Raw genomic sequence first — 22,610 nt, 5'->3', positions numbered from 1 at the left:
GCGACGTATTATAAATATGTCCGTATTTTCCAGATATAAGGGGTGTGCGGCATAAATCGGTTGAGACTTGTTCGGGCAAAAATGCACGAGCAAAACCGACCACTGACCGACCCAAAAAAAAAAAAACGAAAACCGACTACCCACTCGTCGAAGTTTTTCCAAAAAATCGGTTTTCGCTACACCATCCGACTACCCACAGTGCCACGGGTGGGCCACAAAACTAACCAATAACCGGTTACTGTAGTACTACACAGTACCAGGCGTTTGCCGCAAAAATTCGGTAGTAAGTGGGGTAGGGGTTTTTAGCGAAAAATTGGCAATGCGGGAACCCTGTATATGCAATTTTTTAAAACAATATACACCAGCACGAAAAATCAGCTGATTTGACGTTCAACTTAACTCTAAATCTGTTTATGCATCCGAGTTAACTCGTCTACATACGTAAAGAAAATGTGTATATTCTATCCGAGTAGATCATTTAACTCTATATCCAACGTATACATATCAGTTCTCATCCCGCTGCAGATAGCTCTAATCAAGATCGGTCATACATTGCGTATGAGTAACATTATACCAAATTTCCTTGGGCTTGGGCAACTAAAAGTCGTTTGTCACGCTGAAATATCTGGAATTAGCAGACCGCACAATCTATTCAAGTCCCATAAAACTATTGAACTATATTTCCTTTGAATAATTCAACTCAAAGGCTCTGTGGCACATTGCGTATGAGTCACATTTTGACACTAATTGACATGTTTTCCGAAAGGTCTAATGAGGCTTGTAAGCTTTTCATATGTCAACAAAAGTTTGGTATTTACTTCACACTATGCCGAATGCTAATCAGCACTTGATTTCAATTCAAATCAAACGAGTCACAATTCATTTCCAAATGCAACCATAATATTCTGACGAAATTCACCAAAAGTAACTGAAATTGAAAATTACAAGAGCTAAAGTTTACTTTTGCGTCCGCAGGTGACAAAGAGGGTGGCAAATTGGCAAACGAGTGAAAGGAAGGTGGAGAGTAGAGTTGAATGTAATAAAAAAGCGAAAGTTCAAAAGCAACTGTGAAAGTTCGCAAATGTGTAGTCACAATTGACTGAATGTATGTGCAAGTGCCGGGGCAAATTAGAAAGGTGTCACAATAATGGCACAATGTACACGTGCGAGATATGGCAGCAATATGCCAAGTCGGCGCTGAATATGCGTTGGAGTTACTCAATGCAGTTATTGTCGCAGAAGGAAGAAACGAAATTAGGGCAATGCGTACTTAAACAATTTGTGTATTTTGCACGCACCTGCATTATCACACAGTCATTAAAAATGGGAAGTTGAACTCAAAATATTGGTTGAGAGGTGTAAGAGATTACGAATTTTGCGCTGTAAAAAGTAGAAAATATGGCGAGTGTGTGTTTTGAGTTCAAATGCAAACTGAGGTGATGTTGATTATCTTAAAAAATTTTATAAATTTTTGACAGTTGGTACATAATAGACAGAAGCGACTGGTACAAAAAAAGCGAGCGTAGATAAAAATCATTTGTGCTGAGTAATTAAGTTTTTTGTATGTACTTATGCGGAACGTACTTTAAATACAAAAATATATATCGTTTAGTGTATAAATCAATATTAGAACATATATTATATTATATTATATTAAAAATCGCTTGTAGAACATGATTTTTATACGCAACATATCCTTCCCCGAAGAGAATCTTATTAATAATGACGTTGGTACAATTAGCACCAAATTTGGTTGTGGAACATGTGTGGATTACATGTGGAACATATGTGGAATGCATATAAAAGTCATATTTTTGTCTTATAATATATTTAAGACAAATATTATTGAGTAAATTTACACAGTTTATGCTTGAAGTTGTATTTGTCTAGTGAAAGGAGTTTTCTCTATTTAATTTTAATTGAATTTACAAGCACACGAGTAAGAATAACTACCATAAATAAAATCAAGCAACACTTGCACACGTCCTCAGTGAAAACTCGTTCGACAATTAAAAGCGTAGATTTGCTTGGCTCAAACTCATCATACCCTCGTACTTCGTTCACTCCAGCATATACAGTACGCATGAAAACTAAGATCCACAGAAGTTGTCAAGACAGCTGGCAAACAATTTGCTTTCTTTGCTCAAAAATGTGCAAAGAGTTTGTGAAATTTCACTGCAGTTGGCATGGAAATCAACAGAGTTTGCACAAGTAAAGAAACACAAAAAATACAGACATACACCCATATATGCATTCCAAGAAATTTCACACGCATCGAATAAAAACAAATAAAGAAAACGTGCTCTAATCTTAGTGAAATTGATGAGATTACCCCTCAAATGGGGCGATGACTTGCAGCTTGGTACAGTGTGCATTAAAAGTTAGGAATGTCTCTAAAGAATATGGGTACACAAGCGTACAAGCTCTTCACTTTACTTCAGCTGCTTTAGATCTTAAACTAGTATTCGTAGATGTGTGTATGTGGGTGACGTTGTGTGCATCATGTTCAACAAAATTGTATGTGTTAACGGAAATAACTGCTTTTGAAGTAGTTCACTTATATCATGTGTTGGCAGTGAAGATGACTTTTTACTTGGTACGTTGGAGGTAATAGGTAAGCAGGTATAATCCTATAAAAACTTATTGACATCTTGTTGACAACTCAGCAATAGATACGTGAACATATTAAACTTTGATGTAATTAGATTTCTCAAAAGTTTCTGAAAGCTAGGGATTATAAAAAAGAATTCGATAAAATGCGAAAATGCCATAATGAGCAATCACGTACAAATGTTGCGTGTTATCGCGCATAATTTTAATCGCCAGCAACAAAAATTTTATTGGATTGAAGCATAAAATCTTTAACTATGCAAAAAAAGGTGTGGAATGTATATGGATCGCAAGCTTGATTGAAGAATTTAGTGAAGCATAAGCAATTCATTCACTTATTTTATTATTTTTGTCAAGCCTTTTGCTTTTATATGCACTTTTATCACCTCCTAAACATGTGGAAATGTGTGAATCCATTTTGGTTATATGTATTCAGTTGAATGTCTTGACTTCGAGTGAGCGTCATATTAAATTACCAATGGTATTTATATCTAGAGTAATAATGAATAGCTCACCCAAGTAAACTTTTGTGGAACGTTTTTGAAACCTATGTGGATTGCAGTAATATTATAATTATGCCTTATTTTCATGACCAAAAATATATATTACAATAAAATGCAACTAAATTAATGATGTAGAACGCAAGTTGTTTAAAAGGCTTTGTGAAGCTTTTGTGCAATAATAATAATTATTATTTTTTATTACTCTCTTATTGACTGTGTAATGAAATCACATATAACAAGTAAGGAAGGGCTAAGTTCGGGTGTAACCGAACATTTTATACTCTCGCAATTTATTTATTTAACTTTATTTATATTATATAATACACAATTTCACCCACATATTCGTCATATACATTGTATGAAGTCCATTAAAAGTTGGAAACCATAATATTAGGTTAGAAGCAACGAGGTCCTCGTGTTCGATATATGGGGCCTTAAAAACCTATGGTCCGATTTCGGCGATTTTTAGAATGGGGCTGCCACACTATTAACATAGTATTTGTGCAAAGTTCGCACCGATATCTTCACTAGTGCTTACTTTATATATTGTAAAGAAAACGATTAAGGTCGTCTTCAAAGTTCTGGTATATAGGAAGTAGGCGTGGTTGTGAAGCGATTTGGCCTATTTTCACAACATATCATTGGCGACGCCACGCCCATTTTCCATTTTGTAAAAAGATCTGAGTACAGCTCTCATCTGCCATTGCCTGTGTGAAATTTAGTGTTCCTGACGTTTTTCCTTAATGAGTTAACCCACTTTTAGTAATTTTCAACCTAACTTTTGTATGGGAGGTGGGCGTGGTTATAATCCGATTTCTTTCATTTTTGGACTGTATTAGGAAGTGGCTAAAAAAACGACTGCAAAAAGTTTGGTTTATATAGCTCTATTGGTTTGCGAGATATGTACAAAAAACTTAGTAGGGGGCGGGGCCACGCCCACTTCTCCAAAAAAATTACATCCAAATATGCCCCTTCGTAGTACGATCCTTCATACCAAATTTTATTTCCATAGCTTTATATATGGCTTAGTTATGGCACTTTATGTGTTTTCGGTTTTCGCTATTTTGTGGACGTGGCAGTGGTCCGATTTTGCTCATTTTCGAAAGCAACCTTCCTATGGTGCCAACAAATAAGTGTGCCAAGTTTCATCAAGATATCTTAATTTTTACTCAAGTTACAGCTTGCACAGACGGACGGACGGACAGACAGACATTCGGATTTGAACTCCACTCTTCACCCTGATCACTTTGGTATATATAACCCTATATCTAACTCGTTTAGTTTTGGGTGTTACAAACAACCGTTATGTGAACAAAACTATAATACTCTCTTTAGCAACATTTGTTGCGAGAGTATAAAAATGTACTACAAGGATAACGCTGACATTTCACCCCCCAAAATAACACAAGTGTTGCGAATACAAACTTATATTAATATTGCACGCAACTCATATGGTGGAGAAATTGAGCGTGGTATTCGTATGGTTAACGGACACCGGATTAAATAACTGGAATTTAAAAAACTGAATATATTTAGGACAAGCTAAAAATAGGATGGAGGAATATCGAAGAAGGTTTAATGAAAGAGCTTACTGATGGTGGTTGGATTAATCGAAGTCCAAATTGACTCATGGACTAAGATGAGGTGGACGAGCAGGAAGTTAGTACATTCAAAAGATCGGTTAATTAATGCAGAGATGGATAAGAGATCAAACTGTTACATGGCCGAACTGATGACTGGATGGATTTTCGTATGGGGAAATGAACGGTCCTATAAGCAAATAAATGGACAGATGGATGATGGAGACTGGACAAATGAGGGTCCGTCCTCATTTTTGGTTTTTTTCCATCGTACTGTACCGATTTTACTCATAGTCTGATCATAGAACCTGTTATACATACTAACACAAGTACTCCTGTCATAACCAACTAACGTTACAGCAACCGCGTTTACTCAGCAATTTGCTCACAGCTCAAGCGTGATAAGCGCTCGACAATCAAATCTGCAAACCGTTATGGAGGCCCAACAAACTTATAGCGCTGTAATGTAATTTATAGCCATCATTTAGTAATGCAACCACCATATACAACTAAAATGCAGTTAAGACTATGCAATAGCCTTAAGGGCAGACACAGCACAATCGAGAAACAAGAGGCACATAAAGCGGAGGAGAAACAATGTGTGATTAGTAGTCGCTACGCGAATGGGTGTGAAAGCTGGCAATATTCAAGAGTTTATAGGCACGGATGGTTAGCTAGAAGTAGATGTGTGCAGTCTTCATCACCAAAGCTTACGCTCATTGCCTATGGTAGTTAACGTTAACGTTTTACAAGGTTGTTAACAAGCAGCCAAGCCGCTGCCGCAGGAATTGTGCCACTGCTTGAGCTGAACAACAGGAATGTTTGCAGCAAGCCAACACTTTGAATACGGTTGGTGGCTAAACATCAACCACAGTAATTTCTGCACAAATTACCGCGCGACGCTATAGCCAGTCATACGAGCGAGCAGCCATCAAGCAAACCGCCAACCAACCAGCCGGTAAACCGACCATTCAGGCAATATGATGGCACGTTGGCGACCGGTAGCTAACCGATAAAACAACCATTTGGGGTAAAATGCAATAAAAGCTCGCACGCATGGACATATAGTCCACTATATGCATTTATACATGAGTCTGTACATGTATGATTCCACGAACTGCGTTGATATGGCGGAGGAGTCCATATGCAATGACTTTGCTTTTACTGCTATCATCATAGCAGTTGATAATTTTACATAATAATTGGATCAGCATTGCTGCAGAAACTGATGTTTGCGGCAAGCAACAACAATATCATTAGTAAGTCGAAGCCAGCAACTTCCAACTTAGTTAAGTAGAAATTTATACTGAAGAGCATATAGGGTGCTACGTTTGGTACCAGATGATATCGGCATCTTTGAACTTATCTCTAGTTTCTAGTTTCTTACACAATGATTGATATTAAAGATAATCAGGTAAGTACTCAATGAATATGGAGCTTATAAGCTCATAAAGCTCGGATCCTTAACTTAAAGCTCTCAATGAGTCGTGGAGCCCAAGACCATTAGAATTAAAGATCATCGTGGCGGCTAAAACTCATGAACATTCATAGATCCAATCAAGTTGAAATGTGGGCCGCAGTATTATATATTCTTCAGATGATTAAGGAAGATTATCACCACAATCGGAAAGATAAAGGGATACGGAATGAACGAAAGAACTGTCCGGTGGCGGCTAAGGTCAAAGAGATCACCGCGAGGGCGAATGAATTAATTGGTCGGATATTGAACGCATATATGACAGATCGAAAGATTGTTTGAATGAATGTTTGAACAAGTAAGTAATGGATAAGTATGCAATGAAAAAATATTCAGATAATGCAGCAGTTTCAAAAACCGATTTGAAATTATAGTTACAAATATAGTTTGATCCGTTGGAGGACATATTCAAGTTCGATGTCTTTCCTGGTTCTTACAACTTGGTTTGTATTAGGAGTTACTGGCCCTGTCCTTCGTCACTATCTCAATCACTATCTGAACCCTTTATATATATAGTACTACCACCATGGCAAAGATAAACGAACTCTCCACCCGCTGAATCTCCACATTTGTATTCGCATTGACCTAAATATTCGCTGGATGCCTCTCCCATTAGAGCTGACGTTGGCTGTATAATGGCGTTTGTGGCGACTAATGCATGCAATTGGCCGAGGAAGTTGAGAAAACCGTCGCACAACTCAATTGCTTCGCATATGTATGCTTGTCTACGGTTTTCATTTCATACTCGTTACATTTTTATGGCAAATTGAAATCGAGATTTTATGACAATTTAATTAAAGACAAATGGCAAAGTAAAGCCATAATCTGTGTATGAGTGGCGTTTGCTTTATACCAACTGTGAAAGAGGATGGTTGATAAGGCCTTTTGTGGAAGGATTTTATGGGTATGAGATGTTGAGGTTGATTCATAGATATCGAAGATGTTAATTTATTTCTAATAGTAAACTGATTCTATGATAAAGCGAAGATTGAAGCTATTGAGCATCCCAGAGCTTTGAATGCTAATTTGAGAAACGAATTAAGATTAATGTAGACTATCTTATGTTAGTATTCTAAATTCTTAAATTTCTCGTTCATGGAACGTACAGATATTGAAGTCGGCACTTAGTTCAATGAATAAGAAACCTACGCTTTGTTACCATAGATCTAACAACTGCTAGATAGAAGAAGAATGTTGAACCTCTCATAGGGGTGGCCGTCTTATGAGTTTGATAAGTTCATAGGAAATTGAGAGCGCCGGAGCTAAAACACAGTGAACTACAAACAAAATGAAAACTGAAATTTTCTCTCAATGAGTTATTTTGAGATAAGAAACTCTGTGTGACATTGACTGTGATGATTCCAAGATCCTGAAAAATTATTAAGACAGATTTTACAAATAGAGAGATCAGTAGCTGTTCTAACAGATATTTAATTATAATTAAGAAGTAGTTAGAAATCTCAGATTATGATTTAAGATCTGTTCTTTTATATGTCCCTTTTAATAGAAAGTGTGGCTACTATGGATAGTGAAGAGCCTTTAATTTTTTCGAATGTCTGGCATATTAAGGAAACAACAAGATGAACAAACAGGATATCCACCTAAAAGAATGCCAAGCATAAATAAAATACTTCTAAAATTGGAATATATATGCATATTTACGGACCATATGGACTAATATAAAGTGGTACAATATAATTAGTTAAACAGCTAGAGACGACGATGAAAAAATTCTAAAAGTACGCAGTAAAAATCACGTTCTATCTCAATTATTCATAGTATACTTTATGTGCCACATGCCTTACATAGAAAATGAGGTGACATGCAGGTGAATTAATTAAAGAAGATAATATAATATCGTATATAGACATACATGGAAGCGGTGAGTAAGCAAGATTCGGCAAGATTCGACATCTTTCAGTTTTGTTAGCATACTGTTAGGCTGTGAAGCAAATATAATATAATAAATGTTGTTGTCATGTAAATGTGACATATGTTGCGCTTCACTGCGTGAATATGTAGGTATATATGAAAATATGTCTTAATAAATATGCAAAAATGTATGTAAGGCGATAATGCCCGGGAAAAAATTGAAACGTGCCACCGACTTCACCGCCCATCACTACACGCACATAAAGCGACACACCACTAAAATATGAGTGTGAGAATCTTAAGTAAAAGTCACGATTTGTAAGGTGAGCACGATAAAGGCGCAACGACAACAGCAAGGAAGCAACAACTGAAACGGAAGTGTTTTCTTTTGTCTTTTTTTAATATTTTTCGCATTTTTTCGCGCTTGCTGTACCGCTGCCAGATTGAACGTGCATGTCATAAGTAATTTTGAACGCACGCGTACACAGTGTCCTATTTACCTACACATACATATTTGAAATACATTACCCTGTATTTGACTTGTATGCAAAATTAAAGGGACATCAGTAAGCGCATGGCTCTTGAACTGTATTAAAAAAATTGCTTGGGGAAGTCAGGCTGACAATACCACGCATATGCGGTGAGCTGGAAAAGTTATGCGAAATCTTGGTTTCCATTATTTTTCTTGAATATGTTATTATTATTTTTGCTATTCATTATATTGTGACATTCTACGTGGAGGGAGTGCTAAGAAAAGGTATGCTGAATATGGGGCTGATTTTTTAGTTCAGAATATTCGGATTTAATTAATGATACATATGAGCCTTTTTATACAAGATTTGAGTGGAACTAAATGAAAAATTGCAATGATGAAAAAAATTCCAATTTCCATAAAAGCATCATTTGTCGTATACAAATTTCAAGTTTCGCAGTTAAAGCCTAAACGAATACCAAATATTATATTTGCTCATGTAATCACATTATGTTTTACAACTCCATCACCTACCATCTCCTTCTAATCTTTATTCACAATAAGTTATAAGCATATAGTGAAATTGCTTGACATAAATTATGTACTTAGATAATTGCCAATCATTTCGCAAAGCCGAGAAAAATTCTAACTGTATGATAAAACAATAAGCTCGGAGTCTTTACGCCTGCGGATTTTCATATCAATTTGTTGCAATAACAAAATAAATCCGAATTGATTTGTTGAATAATTTATTTTGATGCTGAAATCATGCGTTTAGCATTTAAAGTGAATGAAAGAGATGAAATGATGACCTACAGAAATGACCAGTTGACAAAAACTATTACAAGTGAGCAAATGGTGAATAAAGTATGAAAAGAACTAGAACACTAAATCTCTGTCAAACAAGATGAATCTTTGAATATCTAAATAAAAGTGAATAGAAAAGAAATAAAAATAAATTTTAAGGAAATTGAAAAATATGAATATCTTTAAGTGTATAACTGTGTAGGCAACGTCCAAAATGAATTTATATTCATGTTATAAATACATGAAATCATTTGACTTTAAATGTGGAATCTATTTATAGCCTTAATTGAGAAACCAGTTTTTGTCGGCTACTCGATAATCGATAGGCTGCTATACATTTTTGTTTTGGTTTTTCTTAAGAAGTTGATAAGTTCCATCAGCTGATTACTACTTTATTATTTACTTCCAACAGCGACTTCTGAACATTCATGTAGAAAATGTGATTTTTATTTTGTATGATAATATAATCGATCTAAAGCAACGCTTAATCGAGCATTGGTTAATTAATTTTTTAATTGATCAATTAGCGGAAAGGCTAACACAGGCAAACACAGTTAGATTATGCTAAGATGAAAGAGAGCAACTTAACATAACTTGGCCGAAATCTCCACCTTAATAGGACAAATGATATTGAAACAGAGTATCCCTGAGAGTTAAAAACCCAGCGTTCTAGTTTTGATAGCTCTGAGCACTGTTTCATATTTTATTTTATTATAAAATATTCCTGGAGAGCTTGTCGATTTAACAATTTGGAAGCACAATTCAACATACAGAGTTAGGGAGTGGTGAAAGAACGGATAGGTTAGGATAGGATAGGATAGGATAGGATAGGATAGGATAGGATAGGATAGGATAGGATAGGATAGGATAGGATAGGATAGGATAGGATAGGATAGGATAAGATAGGATAGGATAGGATAGGATAGGATAGGATAGGATAGTATAGTATAGGATAGGATAGTATAGTATAGGATAGGATAAGATAGGATAGGATAGGATAGGATATCCACACTGTCTCAAGAAAAGTTGTTTTGAAATTTATACAAAGTTTCAAACAAAAAATGATTTTCATTTGGAAAATCGGAGATTAAGTTCTTCTTTCAAATCTTTTTCTTCTTTCTTTTATTCTTGGTTAAAATTTGTGTTATCCTTTAAATATTTATTATGGCTATAAACGCTCAATAAAACACCCCATCAATTCTGATTAAGTCGCATCTCCTAAAATTAGGCAATAAATCAACGCTGCATCATTAGACAATTAGTAGGTAATAAAAATAAATTTATTTCCACAAATATTTTCGGCTACTAACGCCAGAAGGAAACATATTTCAACTGCGTTGACATTATTAAATCCACTTATAGGTATGTAACGACATTAAAGTAATTATGCGTGCATTTATGGCGAGGATTTAACGACCTCGGCGTGCAAAGCCTGCTTATGATATACGCACAGAGAGAGGGCAAGAGCAAAATTTTTAAAAGAGAGGCTATAAAAATATAACATTAAAGAGAATATGCTGTTATGCGCCTAAAACTATACAATATATTCAAAAATTTATTATTTTTTATAATTTCTAACAACTTATATACACTTTATTTGTTATTGTAATTTTTTAGAAACTTATTATCCTCTTACTCCCCTCTTATTGTCCACTCTCTTTTCATATTTTCGTTTTTACTTCTTGTTACACCGCAAGCAATTAATGCTGCACAGTTAGTTACTTTACTCTGCTTCAGCGATCCCCTCTTTCAGCGTGCCATCTACACACCATTTAACATTTTATCAATAAGGTAATCGTATTAAGCGCCTAAAAATAACACAATTTAACATGTTAATGTAAAGATTTGCCAAAGACTGAACAAAGCAAACGTAAAACATTGCAGACAAGTTGTGCTGAGTCGCTGCTACCTGCTGACTTAGCGCGCTTACATTAAGTAGTTGAGTGAATTCCTACAAAAAAACGTGCCGAGCCGATTTTCTTTTTACTCAAAAACCAATTTTTTTACTGCTCCCCACACTGACGTCTTCCACCGACACTTATCTGCACAAGTGGGTGTTCATATTCTTTCACTTTTTATGATTTTTTCACTTTTCTTTTCATTTCTTTCCATTTTCAATTCTCAGGTTTGTAACGGCAACCACTATGGTTGCTTCTTAAGCCAGTCAACGAAGCGTGCGCTGATTGATGTGTCGCTCCTGATGTGAATATGAATGTATTAGAGCGCTTATGTGTATATGTAAGATTGCCATGTGGGCTCACTCTACATTAAGTTAATATAAAAATGTTTGCTCGTGTGTTGTACATCGATTGGTTGACTCTTGGGTACAAGTACCTATCTCAAAGTTTAGCAGGATCAAAAGCATGTCGAGCCACTTTAAAATATTCAGTAGTATACCCAGTAAGAAACTGCTAGGAGGATCTATGCTATTTAATTGGCTTTCAACTAAGCGAACTTTCGCTAAAGGATACTATTTCTAAAAGGTTTTTGTTCTTCTATCTGAATACCTAGATCCAGGGATCGAAGAATCTCGAATCTTTATTTAATGGTGATTATGAACAATTCTTGGACTCTCTTTTAGACAATATCGTGGTAATCTACCACTAGGACAGATTAGATATTCAATGTATGTGATTGGCGTTGCAACCGTTTAGCCGGTTATAGCCGAATCGACGATAGTGCGCCACCTGTCTCTCTCCTTCGCAGTTCGGCGCCAGTTGGAGATCCCAAGTGTAACCAGGTCGCTCTCCACCTGGTCCCTCCAACGGAGTGGAGGCCTTCCCCTTCCTCGGCTTCCTCCGGCGGGTACTGCATCGAACACTTTCAGGGCTGGAGTGTTTTCGTCCATTCGGACAACATGACCTAGCCAGCGTAGCCGCTGTCTTTTTATTCGCTGAACTATGTCAATGTCGTCGTATAACTCGTACAGCTCATCGTTCCATCGTCTGCGGTATTCGCCATTGCCAATGTTCTGAGGACCATAAATCTTGCGCAAAATTTTCCTCTCGAAAACTCCTAGTGTCGTCTCATCTGATGTTGACATCGTCCAAGCTTCTGCACCGTAAAGCAGGACGGGAATGATAAGCGACTTGTAGAGCTTGATTTTGGTTCGTCGAGAGAGGACTTTACTGTTCAATTGCCTACTCAGTCCAAAGTAGCACCTGTTGGCAAGAGTTATTCTGCGCTGGATTTCGAGGCTGACATTGTTCGTGTTGTTGATGCTGGTTCCCAGGTATACGAAATTATCTACGACCTCGAAGTTATGACTGTCAACAGTGACGTGGGAGCCAAGACGCGAATGCGCCGACTGTTTGTTTGATGACAGGAGATATTTCGTCTTGTCCTCATTCACCTCCAGACCCATTCGCTTCGCCTCCTTATCCATGCGGGAAAAAGCAGAACAAACGGCGCGGTTGTTGCTTCCGATGATATCAATATCATCGGCGTACGCCAGGAGCTGTACACTCTTGTAGAAGATTGTACCTTCTCGGTTTAGCTCTGCAGCTCTTATAATTTTTTCCAGCATCAGGTTAAAGAAGTCGCACGATAGTGAGTCACCTTGTCTGAAACCTCGTTTGGTATCGAACGGCTCGGAGAGGTCCTTCCCAGTCATGACGGAGCTTTTGGTGTTGCTCAACGTCAATTTACACAGCCGTATTAGTTTTGCGGGGATACCAAATTCAGACATCGCGGCGTAAAGGCAACTCCTTTTCGTGCTGTCGAAAGCAGCTTTAAAATCGACAAAAAGGTGGTGTGTGTCGATCCTCTTTTCTCGGGTCTTTTCCAAGATTTGGCGCATGGTGAATATCTGGTCAGTTGTCGATTTTCCAGGTCTAAAGCCACACTGATAAGGTCCAATCAGTTTGTTGACGGTGGGCTTTAGTCTTTCACACAATACGCTCGATAGAACCTTGTATGCGATATTTAGGAGGCTGATCCCACGGTAATTGGCGCAGATTGTGGGATCTCCCTTTTTATGGATTGGGCAGAGCACACTGAGATTCCAATCGTCAGGCATGCTTTCTTCCGACCATATTCTGCAAAGAAGCTGATGCATGCACCTTATCAGTTCTTCGCCGCCGTATTTGAATAGTTCTGCCGGTAATCTATCGGCCCCCGCTGCTTTGTTGTTCTTCAAGCGGGTAATTGCTATTCGAATTTCTTCATGGTCGGGTAATGGAACATCTGTTCCATCGTCATCGATTGGGGGATCGGGTTCGCCATCTCCTGGTGTTGTACTCTCACTGCCATTCAGCAGGTCGGAGAAGTGTTCCCTCCATAATCCCAGTATGCCCTGGACATCGGTTACCAGATTACCACCTTGGTCTCTACATGAGGATGCTCCGGTCTTGAAACCTTCGTTAAGTCGCTTCATTTTTTCATAAAATTTTCGAGCATTCCCTCTGTCTGCCAGCTTCTCAAGCTCTTCGTACTCACGCATTTCGGCCTCTTTCTTTTTTTGTCTGCAAATGCGTCTCGCTTCCCTCTTCAGCTCTCGGTATCTATCCCATCCCGCACGTGTTGTGGTCGTTTGCAATGTTGCGAGGTGGGCAGTCTGTTTTCTCTCCGCTGCGAGACGGCACTCCTCATCGTACCAGCTTGTTTTTTGTCGTTGCCAAAAACCAATTGTTTCGGCTGCAGCGGTACGCAGTGAGTTTGAGATGCCGTTCCACAGTTCCCTTATACCGAGATGCTGATGAGTGCTCTCAGATATTCAATGAGCTTTCTTAAAAAACAGGCTGCGAACCCCCTGTGGCGAGGTCTACAAGCTTTAAATGTACTCCACCAGCTCATAAAAGAACGAAAGTTGAGTTGTCTGTATCAAGTTATGCGAATGCAGATTCTTATATAAGAATCGTAAATGCTTAAGGCCAGATTCTCCATCTCTCTTATATTCTATCCCTTATTCTGTCTTCTTCCTAATCAAGTTTTCAAATCTTTGGACCGATATGCAAAACTATCTAAATCCTGATCGAGCTTTAGGAACTTGGGATTTCCTACCATGTCAACCAGTGACAAGCCTCTATGATAGAATAGTAGTAACCTCCAGCAAATATGTCTCTGCCTACAACTAGCACCATACATCAACCTGGCCACTTGTGAATAAAGAGTGAGAGCTCAGTAAGAGCCCGGCAAGAGGAAGCAAAAAGAAAAGTATATAATACAATTCAACATGACGTTGTCACTCAGCGGCTGCTTGTTGCACAAACCGCCTGAGTTGCCGCCATTGTGGCAAATGCTGCATGTCTTTGTGTCCGAGCTATTCTTTTTCTATTAAGCGGAAGGAAATCATCTAAACGTGGCGGGTCTCATAACAGGTGTCTAGGTGAGTGAGCGTCGGCTGACGACTTGATGTCAATGTCAAGCTTTGACTTTTTATGCAAAGCGCCTGTGTGTAGGCTACATTTTTTGTATTGCGCTAAGGCAAAGCTTGGATTTATGAAGTTTGTTTGTGGGTGTGTTAGGTTTCAAGCGCGTTTTCAACGACCTAACACTCAAAGGTATTCTACACATATGTGTCAGATCACTTTCTATGCCAAGGTGCTTTTAACCCTCATTTGAACTTTTTGTCTCCGAAGTCTGCAGCCGCTTGCTTCTTTCTTTTCAAGCGCTTTCATTCTTAACACACAAGTACTCCTTATCTCATAGCGATCACATAAATTTTCAAGCAGCTTAAGAGTTCATAAATTTTAAAATCCTTCGCAGTTGACGCAGGCCATAAGTGATAGTGTGTAGGCGGCGCTGCTATGTCACTACCGCCCATACTGCTTTGTTTGTCACTTATAAATATTAACCGAATATGCAGTTGTGTGTCTTTTGCTTTAGTTCTAACATATAAATACTCTCATTCCGAAAAGTTCCGGCTCAATTTAAATATTGTTAATATATTGTTAATATATACATATATATTGTGTCTTCGCACATATTTTAGCATGCGTACAAGAAATTAATGAGATAATGACTACTGCAGAGAAGAATATATAAGAAGTGGCTGATGAAGTGCTGTTTAGTGAGGAATCACGATTTTGTTGAGTGTTTTGAAATTTTATGACTCATACAATTTTTAAACGGTAAGCGCTATTTAAGCACAAATTAAATCCTTTAAAATTAATAAGTTCCCAGAAAAATAAACACTATTCTCTTTTTCAGTAATTTTTTAGAAATTAGAAGCTAATTGTTCAGCTGCTGTCAAAACCCTACCCAGCTTATCTCGTTTATTTTATGAAGGAAATACTAAAGCTCTTTTTCTGTAGTACCTTAGATTCCATTCAAAATACAGTCTAGAGGATCGACGATATGAGCGGAGATTTCAATTGGAACTGTTATAAATGAAGGTTCATGAGTAACCTAACCAATATCGGGCTTCACGGAAACAAAACTGATCAAAATAAGAGAAAAAGTCGGCCTTGGTTCGAGCACCAACGGTTGGTCAAAGTACTCATCGTCGAGGAACTTGATGGTGTTAACCAAGGGTCGAGGTTAACTACTATGAGATCACTCCTTAATGAATCGTTACTACATATGAATGCAATCCGAACAACGATATCGAACGGTCTGAGCGAAATTGGTCGATATATTTCTAGAAATTGGTTGATTTCACAAACTCTGAATGCTCTAATATCTGCACATCTTTTCTTAGAATTTTATAAAGAATATAATACATATTTTCTAGTTGAAGAAATTACATATTTAAAGCTTTTAATGAGTGGTTTCTAACTTGGACTTCTACAATTTAAATATTTGAAAACTATTTTGAAGAGTGACCTTTTGGGGAACTGTCTAAAATACTGCTTCAATTATAGAACACTTAATTTTGCTTTGCATATTTGAGAAGAAACTTTAGTGCTTGCTTGCCAAAGCCAGTAGCAGCTTAGCTTAGCAGCGCAGAGTTGTACCTGTCAGCCAGTTGCCATGTATTTATGCGCTACTCTTAAGCTACAAGCTGCTTACGACTTGTTTATTTAGTTGCTACACTACAACTTGAAGACAGCAGCTTATTTGGTCAGGCTTACAAAAGGGTCAAGAGTATAGTTGAGGAAAATATTTAAATATAATATATGTATATATATTTTTTTAAGAAATATATTTATGTATAGTTTATATACTCCGTACAAAGAAATACATACATATTTCCGCTCTATTAGTATTTTAAAACCTTCAAAAGCTTACTCAGTTTCATAAAATGATAGTCAAGCATAAATCCGATTTTAATTTCCGTTATACGAGTATATACCCTCAAATTTTTATATTTACCCGTGAGCTGTAGCAGTATTATACATTGTAAACTGTTTGCTTTACTACTTTTTCTCAAGCGCTTGGCATGACCTCCGAACTCCACATACAACTCTGAGTTGATTGCAGACATTCTAAATTCCATCAAGCGGACAAGTGCTAAATTTCAATTTTTGTTATGAAGAAATCAAGTATTCACTTTATGAGATGCTGTAGCAGCAAGCAGTTGAAGTTGTAATACGAAGAGAGTGTAGTGAAGAGAAGGAGAAAGGTAAAGAAGGAAAAGGCTTAAGTGAAGAGCATCGATATGAATATGTATGAATGTGTTATAAGTGAGTGAGTGGTTTGGGCATTCTGTATTTTTCATTTCCAAGCATGCCTGCAAAGGCTTGTAGGATATTTAGGCAAGTAATATGCAATTCAATGTATAAGTGAATATAGCGGTGAGAGTGTGTGAGCGTATAGAAGCAATGTGAGCGCAATATACTGTCATATAAACAAGTGCGAGCAGCACATAAATCAACCAGAATCAGTTTTATAAACACCACAACACATTTATATTTGTATGAATAGAACTGTGAGACTCACACACACAGAAATATGTAAGCCAGAAGGCTTTCTTAGCGCTATATATATATAAACTTCAATACATTTATTTCACATTAATGTCGACCTTTAAAACAAGAAATAAACTTAAGTAAAGTAAACTGTTTTGCAGCTTATAACTTCTGCTGCCATCACTGCCACTGCCAAGCGTATACTTATGTATTAAAGGATAAGCGTAGGGATACAACTTTTTTCTCTGTTGAGCGCTTCTGTTGGAAGTCTTGCCGTATTTGGTTTTTATGATTTATTTCACGATGATGACGCGAAACATACAGCTACATTTCTTACTTTCGCAATTTATTTATTTAATTTTATTAATATAACACACAAATCGACTCACATATTCGGCATATACATATATGGATAAAGTCCTTTGAAAGTTGGAAACCCTAATATTTGGTATATGGGAGCTAAGTGAAGTTATGACCCGATTTCACTCATTTTTGGCACGGAGACATATTATTGAAAGAAAAAGACTACCTTTGAATTTCTTCAAAATATCTGGGAGACATGCTTACATCGGTAAAATATTACATCGAAGATCTGAGGTCCTCTTGTCCGATATATGGAGCTTTGAATACTTATGGTCCGATTTTAGCGATTTTTAGAATAGCGATGCCACACCATAAATGTAGTATTTGTGCAAAGTTCTGTTGCGATATCTTGACTAGTCCTTAACTTATATATTGTAAAGTAAACGATTCAGATTGATTTCCCGGTTGTGGTATATAGGATGTAGAAGTGGTTGTGAACATATTATTATATTATGTAAAATTGGGAAGCAGTTTTTGTGTCTTACTATCACAAAAATTAAAAAAAAATATTTAAAATAATGGTGCCACTTATTATATATCATTACATTTAAAAATGTATTTGAAAAATTCAATAGATTTATTAGAAAACTATTTTTGAAATAGGCTTGCCACATTATTTAAATTTAAAAAATTTTTAATTTTAAATGTTTAAATGTTTAAGCAAGTACACAAATGATACTAGCATATACTCATATAAATTCATCTTCAATTTACTATCCTTTACCTTAACACATACACATATGAGCTTAAAGCATTTAGTAATTCTCAACCAGACATACTCACGCAATTTCTTTCACACGTTTTTTTCTGTCTACATAAATATTTATGTCGGCACCATTTCTCGGCTTGTTTTGGTGTACGCCCTAGTAATTTGCACACATTAATTCAAAATATACACAATCCCACCGTTTTATGTGCGCCTACATGGCTGCGTAAATGTTTTTGAAAAATGAAATATACTTGATTCAGATTTAAAAGCTATTCTTATCGAATAATAATTTTTTAAATATTTTTCGTGGCGGCAAATTTTTTTTTTTGTGGGAGGATTTGTGTAGGTTTTTGTGGCAAACTAGATTTTTTGTATTTCTGTTTGTGTTTAGTCCCACTGAGTTTTATATAGTACACATATTTTGGCATATTATATTTGGTATTACTACCAACATAGGGTTCATAGAATCACCATTGATTTGAGGCTTAGTAAATTGCTTTTTGGAAGGCCATTAGTCGTAACATAATTGCTTGGAAATGTTAGCAGTACTTATAATTCCAATTCATTTCATAAGCTAATGGTCATTTCCATGTCAGTTAGTCTGTGACTTTTGCCTTAACGCCTAAAAATATGCAAGTTAATGTACCTTATAAATCATCCATTTTAGACAGCAGCGCCGGTGAGTGGATGGTAGCTGTGTGCGAGGCGTGTACGAAGCGTCTGCCTGCTGTGTCTATATTGCTGGAGATGTTGTTGTTACAATGTATTTTCATTGTCACTTTATCGCAATTGCTGTCATCCGCTTCCTTCTGAACTTTCAATGTTCGTTTCTTCACCGTTATTCATTATACTCTACAGCCGTTGTGTTTTTTCGGCAATTTTTCTTTCTCGCACTTTTTTTTAAAGATATTTCTATTGCTTGGCCACACGATGTATCACTATTTTCGTTTTAGATTTTTTTCTTGTTGTTGCTAATGTGCTTAGTTACTGTGAGAGTGTATTTAATATTTTGTGGGAGTTGCCAGGCCACTAAGAGATATCCGACGCAAAAAGGTCACTCACAACTTTTAGTTTTCTTTTTGTGGATTATAACAATTTGTTTTTGTTTTGCTTTGTACTTGAAATTTTATTTATGAACAGCATGCACCCACACATTCCCCGTCAAAGATATTTATTTTTTTTTTCAAGTTTGTTGTGTTATCCAAAATCTGTGTTTATTTATATTTGGGTTACGGATGCTTTCAAACACTAGTCGGTGAGTCTTTGTGTCGGCGAATAACAAATTTGTCAACTTCATTTAAGGGGCACAGCTGTTTGTAAATTGCCGTTATAGCCTTACCCTTACTTTTTCTGCTTTGTTGTTTGCGCGATTTGCCGTATTTAAGTAGATGCCGCAGAGAGTCTTCAACATTTGTGTGTATCTGAAAAAATCTGAAAGAAGGTAAAAGGTTAGGCATTTCGTTACGCATACTTGTGGAAGATTTGATTATTTATAATAAAGTAATTATTAATTAAATTGTTATTAATTGGTAAAAATTTAGTAGGACAAGTAGGATGTGAATTACAGAATATATTTAATAATCTAGTTGAGAACTTGAACTGTTTTATAACAAATGAAATGTATCCTATTTTCATGCTTTGATCCCTGAATGACCATATTTAGTAGCTGCTTGAATGAGTCATCACTTGAGCGGCAGTAATTGTTTCCAAAGTATTGCGTGTTTCAGAAGCTAAGAAAGATCTAACGACACATAGACAATTTTGAAACCGTTTATTCGAGTATTTGAAATTCGAAATGTAAAACTAGAGTTGATTCAAGCTAGTATTAAAAATCACCAACTATTTAAAACTGATCTCTGGCTCTTTACATTGTGACTCTACATAAGAAGAGGGGATTCAGATTAGGTATTCGCCAGTTAAACTCCCCCTTCTTTAGGGATTTAAAAAGTCTTTCGACAAATTGTCAGAACGAATTATCCACGCTGTAAAAGTTCTATCCAAATGACGCCTTCCGATTTGATTTCTAAAGTAGCTTATGGTCCTAAACTCATATCCAGTAAATGGTTGTTAGAAAGGTATAAGTCATCTCTTCAAGCTGCCTGCTTTTATAAGAAGGATTTTGTAATGCAAAATATCAAACTCCATGTCTTTCATTCCGACCATTTTATAGAAACTTTTACTGAAATATTACATTATACATATGTATTGACTAAGAATATTTGCTATGCATTTTTAAACCTCAATTATTTGAAAATTAGTTCAATAAACGTAGTTAAATACTCAAAAGCTCTCTCCGAAAAAGCGTTTTTAATCAAAGCTCTATATAATGACATTTCACACATCCACTTCTTGTTTTGAAATATTTTCCCACCTTCAAAAGCTAAAAAGGACAATGTATTTTGTCAATTTTAATTAATTACTGCTAAGCTTTTGCTTTGTAAAGCTCACTTTGAAGTGAAAAGGTCAAAAGTAAAGAGCGCTTTGTCATGATCCTAGCGGGTATGTAACTTCCGCAAATAAAATAACGTTTACTCTTGAATGAATGCACCTTTTAGAGGATAATAAGTTAGTGTGTCGAACGGTGAAATTGTAAAAGGTCGAAAGTATTTATTTAAAGTAGTGATGGTATATGATTTTATAAGCTTTCGCTAGAGATTTCATAGTTATTTTTATTTGGAAAATACTAAATTTTTTAAGAAGATTTAATATTTGAATTATTTTTACTTATTTCTCAATAAATAAATAATGAAATAATATATGTCAAAAAAAAAAAATATATTTTTTTTAATTTTTTTTAATATTTTCTGTCGAATACTGTATTATTAGCATATTTCATTTCTTCCAAGTTTCACTTTCCGAAATACTTTTCTTTTTCCCTTCCCTACTTCTTAGTTATTCAATTTGTATCAATACTATCTTTTTTCTCTTCTCACTCTCTCTCTCCGTTTCATTGTCAATTGTTATTTCAAGCACGTTTTCCTATTTCCTTGCCGTTGCTTGACTAATTAATTATTTGTTTGGGTTTCTGCTACAGTACTTGTTGTTGTTTTTGTTGCTGTGTAAACAAAATACTTCATGTGATAGTGTTTGCTGTTAATTTGCTTTGTTGTTCGAACGTTTGTGGCCACAAAGCTGGCATATTCGGCAAGGAGGTATGCATGTGTGTGTCTGTGGTTGTGTTAGGGCATTTGTGTCGGTCGACGAGTACGTGGGAGTGAAACGATAGCTTTCCGCTGGTACAGAAGAGATTAATGCGCTTAATTTTAACAAGCAAACTAATTATGAAAAAAATAATTTAATTTCTGAGCTTTTTTTTTTGTTTGGTTGCGACCAATTTGGGAGACCAATTTATATATTGTTGAAAAATTAATATTGTGAGCTTATAATTTTTTGTTAAATATTAAAATGTAATACTACCACGAACAAATGTAAAAAAGGCTTTTATATGAATAATAAACTTTGTATAACAAAAAAAAATAATTTCAATTAAATCATCAATAATAAAAGAACATATCATTTTTGTTATAAATCCGATAAATATAAATATACAACGCACGCTCGAAAACGTGAACTAATTAAAACCCAGGCGGTTCACATTTGCGAATTGTTCATGTTTTCGAAAACTCAAAAATATAAGGTAATTACACATTTAAAAGCAGGGTTTTGGCATTTTTTCAACAATAAAACATTCTATTGCCAGTTCTTACACGTTCCCACACAGATAAACAAACGATAAATAGATTTTTCAATTTTAGGCAGCTCTGAAGTACGAAGTTTTTTTGCATTCTCTAATAGTCAAAACACTAATTAATAATATGTAAAAACTTTATTGATTTTGATATTAAATTTTTAAGCTTTATTGTCTTCTCTGTAGATCTGAGGACATATATGTAATTTATATTTTTCATAAAAAAATTACTGTATGAAAATATGGAAATAAAGGTTAACAAAATTACAACAAAAATTTAAAAAATATGAAAAACTTAAAAAAAAGAAACATAGAAAAAATTTAACTTTTTTTGGTCTGTTCTTCAACATTAAAAATGTTCGTGTTAACAATTTTATATAAAATCTTTTCATATCTTTTTTTTCATTTAATTTTTCATTAAACTCTTAAGTATATAACTATTAATTGAAATTTATATTGAATATTAAAAAATTGTTTTTTTTTATTGGTTAATAAATTTTTTTTATATTATTTTACAACAATTTCCAACTTCTTTTATCAATATTTAACAGAAGACGGAAAGTGGTAATTGATTTTTTTTTTAAATAGTTTGAAATACATATTTTTCAAAATTTTGAATTCAACAGCAAAAGGAAAAAACATAATATGTTATATTATGTTCAAAATTTTTTACAATTTAAATAAAAAACATATTGTAAATAAGAGAATATTTTCCAAATATATTTAAAAAAAAAAATAA

At 35.5% G+C, this 22,610-nt stretch overlaps 1 protein-coding gene across 2 annotated transcripts in view; it reads right to left on the bottom strand.

Moving 5' to 3' along the window:
- LOC105219249 (uncharacterized) overlaps positions 1-22,610 on the bottom strand; it is a 705,022-nt gene that overhangs the window by 106,761 nt on the left and 575,651 nt on the right. For both annotated transcript variants that reach the window (XM_054231964.1, XM_054231965.1), the window contains one exon: positions 18,830-19,614. The gene's annotated coding sequence lies outside the window, so the exon portion shown is untranslated. The remainder of the gene's footprint in view (positions 1-18,829; positions 19,615-22,610) is intronic.

Source organism: Zeugodacus cucurbitae, chromosome 5 (genome assembly GCF_028554725.1).
Source record: "Zeugodacus cucurbitae isolate PBARC_wt_2022May chromosome 5, idZeuCucr1.2, whole genome shotgun sequence".
Lineage (NCBI taxonomy): Eukaryota > Metazoa > Arthropoda > Insecta > Diptera > Tephritidae > Zeugodacus > Zeugodacus cucurbitae.
This window is presented reverse-complemented; position numbering and strand designations above follow the sequence as displayed.